This window comes from Vombatus ursinus, unplaced genomic scaffold (genome assembly GCF_900497805.2).
Source record: "Vombatus ursinus unplaced genomic scaffold, bare-nosed wombat genome assembly UNPS02008996.1, whole genome shotgun sequence".
Lineage (NCBI taxonomy): Eukaryota > Metazoa > Chordata > Mammalia > Diprotodontia > Vombatidae > Vombatus > Vombatus ursinus.
In genome coordinates, this window is record NW_020948774.1 from 4543651 (window position 1) to 4556688 (window position 13038).

The window sequence follows — 13038 nt, forward strand, 5'->3', positions numbered from 1 at the left end:
TCCTTGGGAATTAATTTATGGTTTGTTCAATTTCTCTTTTTGAGTTTGGGTTATTTAAATTCTCTTTCTTGTTTTGTTTATTTCATATTTTTGTAAATATTCATCCATTTAATTTATCTTTGATAGACATATAATTGGGCAAAAATAATTTCTTCCTAATTTGCTGTGAATCTTCCCTTTAAATTTTTAATACTGGCAACTTGGCTTTCCTCTCACTTCTTAATCTGTCTAGATAATGATTTATCTATTTTATTGGTGTAATAGGAGACTTGCCAAAAAACCCATGTCCCATGAGCATTCTCAGAGTGTTTCTGATAAATTGTCTATGTGGAAGAAGCCAGGGAACCTGCTTCCAAGAGAGTCATGGTTATATGTAATGAAAATGCCTTGGAGAGAATTTGGGCCATTCATAGCCATTCGGTAAATGGTTCTAGTCTGCTAACCACATGTTGAATAGAAGCCTCTTTGGCTTCAGTTGCAGAATCAGAATGCAAGGTGCCTTCAAAAGATTTTAGTTATCCTTGACCTCCTTTCTTGGTTTAACTTCTCCTTGGCTAACTTCTTTCAATTTGAAGGCATCCTATGAGAGACAGTGTTGTAAGGAAAGAGGCTTCAGATCTGCCCATCAGAGGTAGACATACTGTCACCTGCTGGATCTTTGTTCTTTTGTCTTGGCACTTGTTCTTCTGTTTTAGGTAAAAGAGAATGGAGACTATAACCTTGTGAATTTTAAAAGAACGGGACAGGAAGTCATCCAGGTATCTGGCAGTCTAGGAGTAAAATCCATACCAGGTTTTGCTGGCAACACAAAATCAATGTTGAGGATTGAAGGGAGACCTTTGGAACCGAGCCCAGTTGGTTGTTGAGATAAAGATGCAGCGAAGCCTCATTTAGACATGAACTTGGTGAGACTAATGCTGTATAGAAACTGTATTAAGTCTGAGCTCACTCTCCCCAGAGATAAAGGTAGAGGAGAGCATGTCCCCAAGGTGTCAGGGAGAAATGTAGATTTCTACTCAGTGTATCTTCAATGTTAATATCTTTGTAAATGATGATTAATTTTTTAAAATTATGAGCTTTTTAAATTTATTTTTTCAAATTACATGTAAAAACAACTATTAACGTTTGTTTTTTTTTAAATTTTGAGTTCCAGAATCTCTCATTCCCTCTCCTCCCCCCACCTTGAGAAGGCAAGCAATTTGATATAGGTTATACATATATAGTCATGCAAAATATATTTCCATATTAGCTATGTTGCGAATGAAAACATAGACCAAAAAAAAAAACAAAACCCAAACAAACTAAGAAACGCAAAGCAAGTAAAAAAAAAATGTATGCTTCTATCTTCATTCAGACTCCATTAGTTCTTCCTCTGGAGGTAGATAGCATTTTTCATCATGAGTCCTTCAGAATTGTCTTGGATCATTGTATTGCTGAGACTAGCTAAGTCATTCATAGTTGATCATCATACAATATTGTTGTTACTCCGTACTGTGTTCTCCTGGTTCTGTTCACTTCACTTTACATCAATTCATGTAAGTTTTTCTATGTTTTTTTTTCTGAAATCATCCTGCTCATCATTTCTTATAGCACAATAGTATTCCATCACAATCATATACCACAACTTGTTCAGCCATTTCCCAATTGATGGGTATCCCCTCAATTTCCAATTCTTTGCCGCCACAAAAAGAGCTGCTATAAATATTTTTGTACAGATAGGTCCTTCTAAATTTCAGCTATTTTTCAAGATAAAGTGAGATATTTATTATATATTTTCTCGTGTAATAGTAGCTACGAGTGAAGAAGCCACTTCTAATACCACTACCATGGCCCAATCTGTGGCCTGCTCAGCTTGCTCAGGCAATTCATGGCCCAGGCCAAGCAGCAGACCAAGGCCTTGGAAGCACCCACTATTCATCATAGTATTTATGTGTTTCTTAATTGTTAAAATATATAAAACTGTGCCACAGTTTATATTAGGTTCTTATTTCTTTTTTTAAGATGTTACTAACAATATTTTTGAAAAATTGTGCCCCTAACTTCATTTCCCCCCATAAGCTCTGTGGTTTTTATTGCCTAATTTACCATAGCATGGTGCTTTTTGGGAATGCATATGTCTTATTATAGAACTATATACACTCACATACATACTATATATATATGTGTGTGTGTGTATATATATATATATACACATACCTTTTATTTTCTATTTTTTCTATCTTTTGATTTTGTTTTAATATTTCTTGCTCTATGTAGTTATTGATTTCTGTTTCATATGTTTTAATGTTCATGGAACCTATTTCTTGTGTAAGGTGTGTCAGCTGTTCTAAGCTATTAATTGTCCTTCTAAGTCTTTATTTCAAACTTTCCATTTAATTTTTAATCTCTTTCTCCATTTCTTCCATGTACTCTTATAGACCTTATCACTAAACCATTAATTTTTTCCTCTGTGACTCCACTTGTTGTTCTTGTAAGGTTTTTTTTTCTAGGTTCTTTTCTTGAGAGATCCTTGACCCATAATATTTGTTCATACTTTTCGATGTGTTTTTCTCTTTAGTAACATCTATAGCCTCAGTTATTGATTTGGGACTTAGTGCCAAGGTCAGGTCATACTACTTCCAATACTATTGTATCAAATCGTGAGGTACTATTTTGTCTTAACTTCACTTCCCTGGGTTTCTGCTGGTAGTTTCTATTTCCCTGAGTTTGTTAATGCTTAGAGTACTTAGAGGCTTCCAGTAACCCTGGTCAGTTCTCTGCAGCTGGTTGTCCATCCTAGACATTCCCCTCCCAGCCCTATTCCTGACTTCCAAAACATTCTCTCTTATCCTGTAATTTCTCTCAGAACCTGGAACATCCACTGTTCCTCCTCCACTTCCACCCAGTGATCTTCCTGACCTGGAACATCCCTTTATAAAGCTCGCCATCTTCTCTAATTGGTGAGTGCCTCCTGGAGTCTCCATTTTGTGGAGGGAGCCAGGTCAGCCTTTATTCTCCTCCCAGCCCTGTTCCCTTGCACTGGGTACCTTCATCCCATCTCCCTACCTGCTATCATTTTTTAAATCCATTTTTGCGTTGTCATCCCCCATTAGAATATATGCTCCTTGAGGACAGGGACTGTCTTTTTGTTTCTATTTGTATCGCTGAAACTGAACACAGTGTTTGGAATATAGTAAGTAAGTAATAATAATAATAATCTTTTTGTTTCTATTTGTATCCCTGGAGCTGAGCACAGTGTTTGGAATATAGTAAGCAATAATGATAATAAATAATAATAAATGCTTATTTCCTTCATTTGTTCCTTCCTTGATCAGGATGCTGGATGGTCTTAATTCTTCCTGAGTCTTCTTTGATCAGAGTTCTGGGTAGTTTGTCCCCCTTTGTCCTTCCTTATCAGAGTGCTTGGTGGTCTTTGTGTTGCCTGTGGTTTCCACATTCAGAGTGCATGATCTTCTGTCCATTCTGGGATTTCTCTGGTCAGGGTGCTAAGTGGTTTTCTCTTCTCCTCTGGGACTTTAACAGTCGGAGTGTTGTCTCTTTTGTCTTCTGTAGGGCGATCCCAGTCAGGGCACTTGGTGTTTTCTTGTCCCTTTGGGGTCTTCCCTAATCATCGTGTGACATTGTCTTCCATTCCCACTTGGGACTTCCTAACCTCCAGTCTCTAAATACTCACTGGACATCTCAAACTGAGCATGCCTTGGATATTTTGAATTCAACATGTCCAAAACAGAACTCATTTTCTTCCTCCCTTCTCCTGCCCCATATCCTAACTTTCTTGTTATTGTCAAGGACACTACTATGCACCTATACAACAAGACTTACAATCAAAGTGTCCTCCCCATGTTTCACTCTCTTGTCTCCCATATCCAATCTGTTACCAAGTCTTGCAGATTCCACTTTTGCAATATCTCTCATATATGACCCTCTAGTTGATTGTTCTGTCTGACTCATTTCTCCTTATTTCAATGCATCCTCTACTCACCTATCAAAAAGATTTTCCTAAAGCACAAGTCTAAGCATGTTGCACACCTCCTTCTCCTTCAATAAGTTCCTGTGCTTCCCTTTTACCTCCAGGATCAAATAGAAAATCCCCTGTTTGGCTTTTAAAGCCCTTTATAACCTGACCACTTCCTACATTTTAAGTCTTATTGTTTACATCCTTCCATGTGATCTATCATCCAGTGACACCAGCCTCCTTTGCTTTTCCTCACCCAAGCCACTCCATCTCCCAGCTCTGTTCATTTTTCACTGGCTGCCCCACTTCCATGCTTGGAAAGCTCTCCCTGTCATCTCTGCCTTTAGGCTTCCTTCACATTTCTGTTAAAATCTCATCCTCTGCAAGTAGACTTTCCCAGTCTTCCTTCATGCTAGTACCTACCCATTCCCTTCACATTTCTGGACTTTGCTACCATGCCTCAGCTGCAGTCTCACTCTGAAACTTCTATCAGTGCCTAGACCTCCTCACCCTAGAATATCTATTTGCCCCAGTGGCTTTCTCATCTTGCACTATCCCTTTGCCATGCCGGCCCCCTTCTCCTATAGATGAATTCCTCTAGGGGTCTTCATGTTGGTGAGGGACCCAGGCCAGGCATCATTCCCCTATGAGTTCTGCTTATTACTTTCCAGACTTGGACACCATGTGTGTGAATACCTTCTCCCCAGCCCTGCTTTTCAGTTCCCTTTTGTGTATTATCTTCCCCTATTAGAATGTAAACTCCTTGAGGGCAAGGACTCTGTTTTTCTTTCTTTGTGTGCTTAGCACAGTGTAGTACTTAGCACATAGTCAGTGCTTTATAAATGCTTCTTGACTTGATTTCCATTCCCCAACAAACCCCCCCCCCCCCCACACACATTTCCCCTATCAAAGGGTTGGGTGGTCTCTATACTTTCTGACATTTCCAAACTTTTACTCGTGCCTGGGACATTTTTTCTGAGGGATGCTGCATACGATGCTGCTATTATGATGCTGCATGCTGTACACATGGAGCTACCTCCATCTATGTGTGACTCCTGATTGTCTGAGAGACCCCTGAGACAGTGATGCTGCATACCTATGTGGTGAGCAGATACTGCAAAGGAGTTCGAAAGAGATGGATCAAAAGAGGCAAAGATGGACTAGAGATCTCCCAAGAGAAGACATGTGAAGAAGCTGGTCCCCAACGTGTCCCTTGATTCCCAATGCCAGAAACCCCAGAGACAGCTAAGAGTGGACTAACCCCTCCCCACCTCTCTGAGATACTTCTCTCTCCATAGTTGAGCTGAAATTTTATCTCTTCCAGCTGAAGAGGTTATTTATTCTTATGTATTCTTTAGTTTATTCTAATCTGTATCACTCAATTTTTGTTTGCTGTATACTTTGATAAAAAGGTTTAGTGATTATTCTTGATTGTCTTTTACATAACCAGCATCGGTGAAAAGACATGAAGATCTCAGTTTAATGAGACAGAGTGACAGAGACAGACAAAGACAGAGAGACGCATATACAGTGGAGGGGAGAGAAAGGGAAGGAAGAAAGACGAGGGAGAGGGAGGGAGGGAGAGAGAGAGACAGAGAGACAGAGACAGAGGGAGGCAGACAGACAGACAGAGAATGGTCTCACACATTTTCTAGGATTATAAACACTGGGAATGAAGGGACATGTTGGGAGCCAGTTTCCCTACAAGTCTTTGACTTCAGAGAGATCTCCTGCCCGCCATTGAAAATTCTTCATTGACCTCTCTCAACCCATCTCTCTCAAACTCCTTTGTGAATCCTTTAAAACTGAATGTGTTTAAAAATGCCCTAATCAAGAAAATCTCTAGCATGGTTTTATACGCATCTGCCAATTTACTTTTGCAACATGGTTGAATTGGCCTATAGGGGCCATATCATGCGGTATGTTTAGTGTTGTTTTTCCTGTTTCTGGTTGGTCAGTTGGGACCTGTTTCCAGTAACATGGCTAAAGAGATTGTACTTTGAGATTATGAAGAGTCCTCTTGGTTGCAGAGCAGGAAGAGCTAATAACTCAGTGGATGTACAAAGGGGAGCAACTGTTCCCTTCATTGCTCTCTTCCTTTCTGGCTGCAAATTGAGTATTATTCTGAGTTGCTTTCTGGGGGGCAGGGGAAGAGTTATTTTCCATTATCCCCTAGCACAAGCTTGCATACAGCCATAAACATATGGCATTAAAAGGATATTTCCCATGTGGGCAAGCCTGTGCTACCTCTATTGTATATATTCTTTCCTGATTTTAGGCAAAAGAATATCCTGAGTCGGAGAGGCTTTTAGGAGGCCATATGAGTTCAAAACATCCTGAGGACTTGGGTACCAGCTGGCCATCATCAGCTCAGAGTGGATGGCTGCTTACAAGAGGATTGGCCCAAGCCTGGCTGTTTTACCAACAGACATGTACCAAAAGTTGTTTGGATGATACAGAGCCAAGGTAAATTATAAAATATGTACTTAGCAGTACCACAAACTGCTTTAAATTCCAAGGAAGTTTAAATATCAGCATTCCAACAGATTTTAACCAGAGTTATAAGTTATCATTGAATACTGTCCCATTAATGCACTCTTCTATCTCTTATATTTAGTATTTCTTTATATAGGAATAAATTACCCGTTCCAAACTTGGTTCATATTGTACATCAAGTACCTTTCTACTCCATCTTTTTATTGAGAAACCATAGATTAAACCTAAAGCTTGAAATAATTTGCCTCTGTGGTGCTGGGCTGGGGGAATCTCATGAAATGAAGGGTGCAAGAAAAGGGAGCCAATCCTTCTAATTAGAGGCCAGGTTCCTTGGGATTGAAGTGGTCCAAATCACATGCCTTGGTCCAAAGTAGAGGAGACTCTTGGGGGGTCAAGAGAGTGCCAAAAGATTCTAGTCCCTATGGGCTCAGCAGTAATTTCTCAAGGTTATGTTTTAATTAGGAATTCCAGAGATGGAGGATACCATTTGGGTTAATCTCCTTAATTTACACATGAGCAAACAGAAGTCCAGAAATGGAAAGGGCCTTGCCAAATGTCATCCAACCAGCCAAAACTGGAACCCAGGTCCCCTAATTCATATACAGTCTAATGCTTTTTCCAGTACACTTCCCTTTCAAGTTCACTCATTTTAGTATAGTTTACTTGTATGTGTAGTTGACAAAGAAAATGCTATTTGTTTTTTGAAAGTGCCTTTAATTATCTGAACATTTCAGGTGAAAATGCCTTATCCTGAAATTTTGAAATGTAATTTATTGTCAATTTGCCGCATTACTTTGTTTATGCCCCAGGAAAATGTAAGTTCCTTTGGGCAAGAACAGTTTTTCATTTTGTCTATGTATCCTAGCACAATTTTGCACATACATGGTGGATGCTTAATAAATGTTTGTTAGAATGAACAAACACAGACCAATATAAACACATACACATACACATACACCTACACATCTCATCTTAATACTATGGACACCTCCAACTCCCACTACAATTGTTCATATGAATTAGGGAGGTTTTGTTTGTTTATGGCTCCCAAATGAATGTCTGGTTTCCTTGTGGCTGTAGTGGGCCTGCGATGGAGAAAAAACCCTTGAGTAGGCCAGGGCTGGTTTTCACAGTGTTTGATGGTGATACTGGGAAAAGAACTATGTTTAGAAATAATTATTTTGTCTTTTTGAGAGGTCTTAATGCTTCCTCCCTGGCAGCTGGAGGAAATAGCTAGAAGTATCACATACTCCAATAAAAGCAATTTTGTCTCTGTCCTCATCATTGCTTTGGGAGATCAGGAGGCTTTGTCAAGGAGAGAGGAGGGTTAATGGGTATAGAGAGAACCCCATCTAGCATAGTGTCTTATACATAGTATAAGGCAATTAATGGATATTTGTTGAGTTGAATTGAATCCATGGTAAGGGAGATATCCACACCTTTCCTAAGAACTGATTTTATGGACATTATTAATTTCCTACAATTTAGTACCTAGGGAAGCAACCTAGGGAAGTATAGCATAGCAGTGGAAAGAGTTGAGATCAGGAGATGTACTTAGAGTCCTGGCAAGCTTCAGTTTCCTAAACCTGAGTTTCCTTTTCTATAAAATGAAGGTATGATTCAACAGTCATTTATTAAACACCTCTAGCCTTGCGGAACACCTTGCTTCTAGGCCCTCAAGGGTTAGACTACTAAGTTACTCCCTGTTCAGTACCCAGGCTCAGTCTTGGGGAACCTGATCTCCCACGAGTAAAGCTTCAAACCCTTCACCCTGGTACTATGGGAAAATTTCATTTGTTGTTTAAACTATGATTCACTCTACAGGTTCTTCTAAAATGGAGAGTAAAAAGATACTAAATATGCAATATGAATTAGGTATGAGACAAGTAATTTATTTCTACATTCACAAGAAATGCTAAATGTAATAGGCTCAACAGTATACCTTTAACAAAATGGCTTAAAAAGATTGTAGTAACAACTTATGAGCAGCGAGGTGGTACAGTGGATAGAACACTGGGCCTGGAGTCAGGAAGACTCAAGTTCAAATCTGGCTGTGTGACCCTGGGTGAGTCACTTAACCCTGTTTGTCTTAGTTTCTCAACTGTAATGAGCTGGAGAAGGAAATACAAGAAAAAAGCATGTCTCAAAGCTCCCATAAGTTTGGCCGGGAATGGCAACTCTGATCATGATCCATGGGATGGCTCCAATAGGCCAGTTCAATGTTGCTACACACCTGTTTAGAGACTGGAAATCCAATGACAGAAGCAAAACCATTCCTCATTTCACCTTCCTGCCCTCAAGGAAGATATGTTCTAGTGGGGAAATATGACATTCATAGATAAACAAAGACAAAGTAATTTGAGGAGAAAGTTCACTAGTGACTGAAAGGATTAGAAAAAAAAAAGTTTCCTGTAGGAGGGAGCATCTGAACTGGACCTTGAAGGAATGAGACATTCTAGGAGGCAGAGGTGAGAAGGGAGTACATTATAGGAAGAAGAAATAGACCATGCAAGGGAACATAGGGTGCAAGAATGAGAGATGGAGTGCTGTTTGGGGGAATTGCAAATGGGCCAGTCTGACTAGGATGTAGAGGTTTTTAAAGGAGAGTATAGCTTGAAAGGTATGTAGGAGTCAGACTGTGGAGAGCTTTGAGTACCAGGCTGAAGAGTTGTCTTTTATCCTTGAAGCAAAGTGGAGCTGCTGTAAAAGGTGGACCTATCACCAACACTCCCTAATTTCAAGTTATGTTTTGGGATGAAATGAAGTACTCATAAATCATCGAACAATTAACTAAAAGGAGGTTTACTTTGATCAACATAGCAAAGATATGCAATGAGGATTCAGCAGCACTTATCACCAGCTTTGGTAGATGTGCCCCACCTGACCTCCTTATGAAAACTTCTCTGGTCAGCAGGTCAGCAAGGGAGTGTAAAGCAATTTGTGTGGTCTCAGATATTCACTTGGTCTGAGAGGCACTGTCTCTACCCAGGTGAGACTTTTTATACCCTCATCTAACCAAGAAATTCTATCAGGAAAGCAAGGGTCAATCAAGATCTAGGTACTTCTTTTTCTCTCTTTAGAAAAAACTAATCCTTGCCTCAGAAGGGAAGGCAATGTGGGTCTAGCCCATGTTTTGGGTAGATATTAGTCCTATCACAGCCACCCTTAAGATTTATGAGCAGGGCAGTGACATGGCAACACCTATGACTTGGGAATACTAATTTGGCAGCTGTGTAAAAGATGGGTTGGTTAAGGGAGAGATTTGAAGCAAGAAGATTGATTGATAAGAGGTCGTTGTAGCCAAGATCAGAAAGAAAGCAAAAAATTGAGAAAAAAATACAGCATAGACAGTTTCCCAGAACAAGGTCTCATATCTCAAATATATAAAGAATTTTTAAAATCTGTAAGAATACAAGTCATTCCCCAATTGATAAATGGTCAAAGGATTTGAATAGGCAATATTTAGATAATGAAATCAAAATGTATAGTCATCTGAAAAAATGCTCTAAATCATTATTGGTTAGAGAAATGCACATTGACTGGTTAAAATGATTGAAGGAGAAAATGACAAATGTTGGAGGGGATGTGGAAAAAGTGGGACACTATCATTGTTGGTGGAATTGTGAGTTGGCCCAACCATTTTAGAGAGTAGTCTGGAATTATGCTCAAAGAGTTATTACTTTGACACAGCAATATCACTACTAGATCTGTTTTCGAAGATGATTAAGGAAAAATGAAAAGAACCTGTATGTTCTAATATATTTATAGCAGTTCTGTTTGTGGTGGCAAAAAACTGGAATTGAGGGGATGCCTGTGAACTGGGGAATGACACAACAAGTTGTGGTATGTGATTGTGATGGAATACTACTGTGGTATAAGAAATGATGAGCTTAATGATCTTGGAAAAACATGGATGGATTTGAATGAAATAATGAAGAGCAAAATGAGCAGAACCAAGAGAACATTGTATATAATAAACAATATTGTTATAGGAACACCTTTGAGCAAGTAAGTCATTTTGATTATTAGAAAAACCCAAATGTACTGCAAAGGACATGTGCAGAAAGATACTACCTGCATCTAGAGAAAGAACTAATAAATAGAAGTATGTATAGAAGAATAGCTTTTACATGCATATGTATATATATATGCATATTTGTGCCTAATAATAGTCATCTCTAAGGTGGGAGGGGGAAGGGAAGAAAAAAAGAAAAAGAAAAGAAATTTACGTGATAACTATTATATATTTAAAAGGAATAGCAATTGTGCATAATGTATTTACAGTGGCTGCAGCGACCCTGCAGCAGGCCTCAGAGGACTGAATCGTGGGCAGCTGTGGCGATTTCCAGACTTTTCAATCCACGAATGCCAAAGAAAACTTAGAAGGTCAGTGGGAAAAGTCTGTGACTACGGTGAGAGAAGGAGCTAGGTCTCAGCTGCCCTCAGGACCGCGGCTGTTTCCTGAGCTTTCGGCCCACAGACTGAGGGGGAATCAAGTGGCGGATCAGAGGGGGATTGCAGGGTTCTCTTTGCCAGTGCTGAGGCAGGAATCTCTTGCTTTACCTGTACTTGGATCTGTGTCACAGTTCTGAGGGGCAGTCCTGGGGCGAGGAGGAGCGCTGGTGTGGTGAAGCTTGTTGTGGCAGTGGAGAGAAAACAACTCGCCCCTTATCATAGCACCTTGGAAGAACTGAAAATTTTCAGGTCCCTAGAAGTACCTCTGAAAACAGCTGTACAAACCCCCGAAGCTTGAGACAGTACTTTCTCCACATTGGAAACGGACTTTTACCTTAACAAAGAGTTTAAAACTCAAGTAATTGTCTGGAATCATGAGTAAGCAACGCAAAAAGAATCAGACTATATTATCTTACTTTGGTGACAAAGAAGATCAAAACATACAACCAGAAGAAGACAACAAAGTCAAAGCTCCTACATCCAAAGCCTCCAAGAAAAATATGAATCAGTCCCAGGCCTTGAAAGAGCTCAAAAGGGATTTTGAGAAGCGAGTAAGAGAAGTAGAGGAAAAACTGAGAGTTTTGCAAGAAAATCATGAAAAACATAATATATTTACAGTTTCATGTGCAATCATCTTTTTTATTATACTATTTATGGAAATACTTGTTTTATTCCATAAATTAAAAATAAAGTAAATATTTTTTTAAAATAAGAGGCTGTTGCAATAATTTAAGCAATTAAGTGTGATGAGGACCTGAACTAGAGTAGGAGCCTTGAGAATAGAAAGAAGAAGTAGATACCATATTTTTATTAGAAATGGAATCAATAAGACTTGGCAGTTGGGGTAGGGGATGGAGGTGAATTGGAGAAGGAAATGGCAAACCACTCCAGTATCTTTGCCAAGAAAACCCCAAATGGGGTCATGAAGAATCAGACACAACAGAAAACAACTGAATAACAACTGAAATGGAGTTGAGTAGAAGGAGATGGAAGAATCAAAGATAAATGCAAGGATAATACTTGCATTACCTACCTCATAGGGTTATTGTTGATTAAAAGAAAATAAGGGAAAAACAATTTGTGATAAAAATTTCAGCATCAAAAGATCTGTGATTTTGTAAGTGTGAAGTGTTCTCTCTTCTGACACGTTCTGTAATGTGTCCATGCCTTAGTAGATGATCTTTCATGAGTTGTTACAGCCAAAACAGTTTATCACCTGGTATTTATCCTTCTGTGGAAGAGCCTCTGCTATCTTAGCTAGACGAGACCTCAGACCTCTGCTCAAAGTCATTCCAGCTTGGAAGGTCTGGCAAGAGTTGACATTCTTCTGGAAGAGCCTTTCAGAACACAGGATTGTCTATATGACACACTGTGGCATCACAGGAGGACTAGAGGTTTAGTTAAGCAAATATAATTAATACTACAATATTATTTGCTGTATTTACAACAATAGTAGATTTGCAGACAGTATCTCCTTGTCTGATTATAAGTATTAAACTTAGAGATGCAGACAATTGCCATTTTCCCTCATCTATAAGATGGGAAGGTTTCTTCACCTACTATATGTCAGTGCTCTATTTTCAAGGATGTTAGCAACAGGAATGGTTTAACTCAGTTCTTGCTGTGTAGTGTTTATATGTTGTGATTGTCGCAATTCGAGGTAGAGTAGGGAGGTAAGTAAGGCATAATTAAGTTGTGTTATACATTTTGCAGTATTTTATTTGTTATTGTTATTTTTTTAAAGTTTGGTGCCTTTTGCTTCTGACACCACAGTTATTCCCCACTAAAAACAACCCTCCCTCGTAACAAAGAAAAATAGTAAAGCAAAATCAACTGATGTGGTAACTGCATCTTAAAGAGTATACAAAAATCTACAACTATAATGTCCCACCTCCCTACTGAGGGGAGGGAAGTTCATTGCTTTATCATCAGTCATCTGGAATCAAGATTCATCATATTATGTTTTCAAACTTCACTATTTGAAAGTGAATGTTATTCACATCATTTAAAAATTATATGAAAGTTAGATAAGGCACCTTACAGTATTATGGATGGGGAAGAATTCTTAACTAAACAAAATATAGAGGTTATCACAAAAATTAAAATAGAGAATTTCAAGTATATGAAATTGA

At 38.9% G+C, this 13038-nt stretch overlaps 1 long non-coding RNA gene across 2 annotated transcripts; it reads left to right on the forward strand.

Annotated features, from left to right (window-relative positions):
* Positions 1 to 270: 270 nt before the first annotated feature.
* On the forward strand, positions 271 to 10772 carry LOC114034390. Of its 2 annotated transcripts, none has more exons than XR_003568098.1 (3): positions 271 to 905; positions 6234 to 6421; positions 10736 to 10772. It is a non-coding gene; the product is annotated as an uncharacterized LOC114034390 (long non-coding RNA). The 2 variants fall into 2 exon arrangements; XR_003568099.1 differs by having other exon boundaries at positions 271 to 758.
* Positions 10773 to 13038: the final 2266 nt, after the last annotated feature.